Source organism: Aotus nancymaae, unplaced genomic scaffold (genome assembly GCF_030222135.1).
Source record: "Aotus nancymaae isolate 86718 unplaced genomic scaffold, 86718_ANA_hifiasm-v0.15.2.pri h1tg000040l, whole genome shotgun sequence".
Taxonomy (NCBI): domain Eukaryota; kingdom Metazoa; phylum Chordata; class Mammalia; order Primates; family Aotidae; genus Aotus; species Aotus nancymaae.
This window is the reverse complement of record NW_026988454.1, coordinates 1,092,319-1,098,541: the sequence shown is the minus strand read 5'-3', so window position 1 is coordinate 1,098,541 and position 6,223 is coordinate 1,092,319.

The following is a 6,223-nucleotide window of genomic DNA, read 5'->3' as shown; positions in this document are numbered from 1 at the left end:
GGCGAGATGCCGCCTGCCTATGTAACCCGCACAGCCTTGAGCTCCAGCATCTACCCATGGTGCAGGTTTCAGTATCTGACCCCAGTGGTCCACCCCCTGCCCTGGTCCCTGCCCTGATGGGTGGCGTTTCCTCCCCTCCTAGTTCTCTTGCAGGGAAGTGGGGAATTTCCCCAAGTCTGAGTGGCCTCCATATTCAAAGCAGAGACATCCCTCTCTTGAGGACCTCAGGATGGTGATCTCAGCTGTGGCAGCAGAAAGCAGCTGTGACAGTCCCGGGGAGGCCACGCTCTGTTCTGCCCCTATTTGTATAAACAGAGCATTCACGGCTCATGACTTCAGGGGGGCTCTCTGCTGTCTTAATCGCATTCTTGGAGCACATTCTCCGGCATGATACAGAAGGAGGGGGTATTTTACCTTTACCATTAGACGATGTGAGTCATTGCAGCCCCACAGAGCACAGCTGCCCCAATGCATTCATTCCACAGTCTGCTGGCTGCTCTGTGGAGAACCTGACGCGCTCACAATCTTTGTGCTCAGGGATTTCATGGAATAAAGAGGCTGTAGCATTTGGACAAAGGCCACACCTGCTCTGGCGTGTTTGCAGAGCTCAGGGTGGTCTGCCGTGACCTGATTTCATGCTTATGACTCAGCATGCACAGCTGCAAGCATTTGCCGATAGCATGGTATTCCTGATGTCTTATATAGGGAAATCCACACAAGAGCGAAGTTAAGACCTGTTTATTTTGTACTTCTTGGTTGACTCCTCTCTTCAGAGTCCGGGTGGACAATCGGGGATGAGGAGCAGAGCGCTGTTCTCACCTCAAGGCTGTCCTCAGCCCAAGGGAGCCGCTGTGCCTCCTTCCAGCCCATTTCCATTCTAGCCAACAAGAAGCAGCATGGGGAAAGCAGGTGGCCTTAAAGATACAACTGGAACGCTGTGGAAATCAGCTCTGCACCCAGTGTGGGAGCCTTAACTTAGTCACATGCTTACAGCCAGGTGGAAGAAATGCTGGGGTGCTCTCTACCAGGTGGTCATGTGTCCACGTGGACACAGTAACAACAAACACACCTGGAACACTCTTTAGTGGGTGGCCGTGTGTCCAGACACATGCAGGAATAATAAACTCCTCAGAACACTCTTCAGCGGGTGGCTGTGTGTCCACACACATGCAGGAATAATAAACTCCTCAGAACACTCTTCAGCGGGTGGCCATGTGTCCACACATGTGCAGGAATAATAAACACCCCGGGACACTCTTCAGCGGGTGGCTGTGTGTCCACACACATGCAGGACTAACAAACTCCTAGGAACACTCTTCAGTGGGTGGCCGTGTGTCCACACACGTGCAGGAATAATAAACTTCCCGGAATACTCCTCAGCGGGTGGCCGTGTGTCCACACACATGCAGGAATAATAAACACCCCGGGACACTCTTCAGCGGGTGGCCGTGTGTCCACACACATGCAGGAATAATAAACTCCCCGGAACTCTCTTCAGCGGGTGGCCGTGTGTCCACACACATGCAGGAATAATAAACTCCCCGGAACTCTCTTCAGTGGGTGGCCGTGTGTCCACACACATGCAGGACTAATAAACTCCCCGGAACTCTCTTCAGTGGGTGGCCGTGTGTCCACACACATGCAGGAATAATAAACTCCCCGGGACACTCTTCAGCGGGTGGCCGTGTGTCCACACACATGCAGGAATAATAAACTCCCCGGAACTCTCTTCAGCGGGTGGCCGTGTGTCCACACACATGCAGGACTAATAAACTCCCCGGAACTCTCTTCAGTGGGTGGCCGTGTGTCCACACACATGCAGGAATAATAAACTCCCCGGGACACTCTTCAGCGGGTGGCCGTGTGTCCACACACATGCAGGAATAATAAACTCCCCGGGACACTCTTCAGCGGGTGGCCGTGTGTCCACACACATGCAGGAATAATAAACTCCCCGGGACACTCTTCAGCGGGTGGCCGTGTGTCCACACACATGCAGGAATAATAAACTCCCCGGAACTCTCTTCAGTGGGTGGCCGTGTGTCCACACACATGCAGGACTAATAAACTCCCCGGAACTCTCTTCAGTGGGTGGCCGTGTGTCCACACATGTGCAGGAATAATAAACTCCCCGGGACACTCTTCAGCGGGTGGCCGTGTGTCCACACACATGCAGGAATAATAAACTCCCCGGGACACTCTTCAGTGGGTGGCCGTGTGTCCACACATGTGCAGGAATAATAAACTCCCCGGGACACTCTTCAGCGGGTGGCCGTGTGTCCACACACATGCAGGAATAATAAACTCCCCGGAACACTCTTCAGCGGGTGGCCGTGTGTCCACACACATGCAGGAATAATAAACTCCCCGGGACACTCTTCAGCGGGTGGCCGTGTGTCCACACACATGCAGGAATAATAAACTCCCCGGGACACTCTTCAGCGGGTGGCCGTGTGTCCACACACATGCAGGAATAATAAACAGACTTGGAACACTCTTCAGCAGATGATCATGTGTCCACACACATGCAGGAATAATAAGTCTGGAACACTCTTCAGCGGGTTGCCATGTGTCCACACACATGCAGTAATCACAAACACGCCATGTAGGAAAGGGGAGAGATACTGAGAAACGTTTTTAAGGCGGGCAAGCAGCTGGACTCTCGTCTTCAAACAGGGGAGGGTCTGCGTCTGCACAGCGGTAGACGAGCAGCAGTCGAGGCAGCCCACGAGGCTGAGGCCACTCAGCTCAGGAGGGGCGGCTGGCCCTGTGCAGCAGGGCTAAGGTCACCTAGGATGCGACCTGGACATGGAGTCCTGTTGCTGGGGCCTTTCCTCCTGTATCCAGCCAATAATTCCCACTGAGCCCACGGCCGGTCCATGCGAATGCCCAGAATACTGCATTTAGGATCAGTGTTAACATTTGAATGAGGTTTCATTTTTCTGCCTAATGTTGAAAGATGAACTGGATACCTGGATTTCAAAAGACATTTTAGGGTCTCTTTCTGACCTAGAATGTAAATAGATGAGCTAGCGCCTCTCTCCACACCAGTGGGGAGCAAATGTGCTTCCCAAAGTCCTGGCTTCACCAGGAGCTGGAGCTGCTGAGCCGGCCGGGGGTGCCTCTGCCCTGGACGGGACGCTGCTGCCCTCTGGTGTGCGGGTCGCCTCCCAGCGCCTGCACCTGCTCCTGGAGTTGCTCCCCTAGACTGTTGCCCCAATTCTGCAAATTTCAAAGGACAAATGTCACGTGTATGTCTTACTGGGGAAACTTTAACATTTGCTTTGAATAACAAGTACGTGAAGTTAATAGAATCTTGTGCTGTCTTCTCTAAAGCAGGCGTCAAATCTTTAGAAAAGTATTGCTGCCGTTCATTTTCCTTCCTTGTTGCTTTTAACATTCACGAGAGTAGATTGGCTCTTTCCTTTTTTACGTTATTATTTGTTATATGACTGCTTACATTCATTTCAGGTGTGTACTTGAAAGTTACAGCATATGTGTGTGTGCACATGAATGCATACGTAGCAGAATAAATATATGTGTCAATCAGGAAACACAGCATCTCTGTATTCTTATGGCAGATATTGCAGAATGACTTTTAGGATGTTAAGTTAATGAAAAGAAGATATTTAAAACCAATGCAATCTCTACTCATCGGGAATTCATTATACAAGTCCAAAATTAGGAGAAAGGTGAATAAATGTTCCAGGCCACCTCCCTTTTCCAGCTTTGTGAACTCCGGCACGCTGCACTCTGTTTTCCTCTGCTTGTGCACTAGGACAGCAGAGAAGTGCGTGTGGCCCTGGGTGTGCTGACTTTCACGGCTGTCCTTACTGCCTCTGGGCTTCCAGGTGTCCGCGTCGGGTGGGAGAGGGTGACTTTCATGGCTGTCCTTACTGCCTCTGAGCCCCTAGGTATCCAGGTCAGGCAGGACAGGCAGTTCTGCGGGATGCATCGAAGGCTGTGGCCAGGGGTGCCCTCTGAGAACCAGTCCCCTGGCCCTGCCCCTCGGCCTCCTGGGCCTCCGCACTCACTTTTCTCTAGGGAACGTGATAGAGGGGACAGGGCTGGTGGCGGAGCTGGGGGTGCAACCAGGGAATTGTTCATGGCCTGAGAGCTCTCCCATCAGCCGTTTGCTCTGCTCGCCACTCACACCAACCAGCTGCCACGTGGGCAGCTGCCCACCACCCTCGCCTCTTGGGCCCATGGCTGAGCCACCTTGCCCAGCCCCTGGGGACTCCGTGGGGCATGGGACTGAGGTTGGCTGGAGATGCCTGAACACAGATGAAACACATCTGTGTTCCAGGTCTGGTGCACAAAGCCACCCTCGGGTGTGCCTGCTGGCTTTCTCCTGATGGCTGGCAGGAGCAGGCCAGGGAGACTTGGAGGTGGCTGCTGGAAACAGCAGAACCTGAATACGCTGGCCCTCCACGTGCCTGGCGCTCCTACGCAAGCAGGAAATGAACTTCTGTTGGGTTTGAGTCAATCTATATTGAATTTTGTTTCATGATTTACTCATCCAAGGGGCCGTTGTTATGAGATGTCCCCAGGCCCGACCCTCCGTGGCTCTGGCCCGAGTCCTTCCACCCGCCCCCACTTCTTCCCCACTCACGTGTGCCCACCGGCCTTGGTGGAAGCTTTGCCCAGGAGGTGTGGCATTGCCTGGGCTCTGCCATCTTCTGTGGCCAGTTCAAGAGCCCAGGGCGTTGGCTCTCTCCCGACCCTTTGTTGCCAGCTTCAAAGGCGGAAGCCACCGTCCTCAGCAAAGGCCGACCTCGCGTGGCTCGGATGCACCTGTGGTGCTGCTGATCGGCCTCAGCTCCACTCACAGCAGCTGCACACCCACACCCCTGCCACGGGCCTGCCGTGGGTCAAGCGGAAGAGCGTTCCTTATTGTTCCCATCTAATAGTAAAAAGAAAAGTGAGATGAACACAAGCCCAAGCCCCACTTCCGTATTCTGTCCACTCTCCACCTGGTCTGCTGCCGGTTTCCAATGTTCCCGTTCACCCTGATGTTTGGCCCCTGCCCCATCCCACCAAACTGTCTTCCAGAAAGCTGCCCTGTGCCCTGTGCGGCCAACTCAGCAGACCCCTCTCAGGGGCCTCCTGTAGGTGGCATGAGCCCCTCTCCAGGGCTTGGGCAATGGGCTTTGCTCTTTTCCCTCTCAGGTGGGCGGCTCCATCTCTGCCTCACTTTGGCCCCTCCAGCTCTATTTGACCCTGACATGCAGGGTGCTCCCAAAGCAGGCTGGGTTTGTCTTTACCCTCTCCCTGCACTCTCCCCAGGACACCCTGTCATCCTGGACTTCAGGACGGCACACAGGCTGATGGCACAGCATGTGCATCTCAGCTCCAGACCTTCCTCAAGGACCCACCAGGCCTGACCCCGTGCAGTCCTCACGATGCCTCTCCATCTCCCTCCCTTCCCACCACAAGTACTGCCCCACAGCTGTGCCCCTTCTTCCCAAGGTCACACCTTCCTGCCCTGGGACAGCCGCCTCCGCCTGGCACTCGTCTCTGGCCCCTTGGCATAGATCAGGTGGGCTCACCTTGCAAGGCTGTACTTGCGGGCCCTCCTGCGGATGCCACACCCTCTCCTCGGCTTCCTCGCTTTGCATACACCCGCCCATCCGCCTGCGTGTGGACTCGTCCTGTGCGTGTTACCTTCCGAAGCCTGTGTCCCCCATGGAGGTGCAGCAGAGGTAGGGCTGTATCGTGTCATGCAGAGTCATGCACTCAAGACCCGCGTCCAGTTACCACCACCCTGTCTGCCAATGAGCCTGTTTTCATCAGTTCCCCGACCCCACACGCTCCTATGTACCGAGTGACTCTGTGGTGAAGTCACCTGGTTTCCAGTACACGTTGCCTACATTTTTACTCTTTGCTTCCTTCCTTTGTTTTTAGCAGGTTTTTATTTTTAACCTTCATATTGGCAAAAGAAGCCACCAATGCATCTTCTAGACAGCAAGCTCTTAAAACTGTAGGACTCTGGTGTTTGACAAACAAAATGCTTTGGAATACAATAAAAGCTCTAATTGCTTTTTCCGTGCTGTAGGTAAAATCATGCAATCACAGGTGCGCTCCAGGCACCGAGGACTCATTTTCATGTAACTGGATTGGAGCCTTTTGAAAATAGATGTAGGAGGGCTTCAGAGTTTTAGTAAAAATGAGAAGAAGGAGTCATTAAAGACGGGTTTCCTTTCCCAGAGGAACTTCCCTAGCC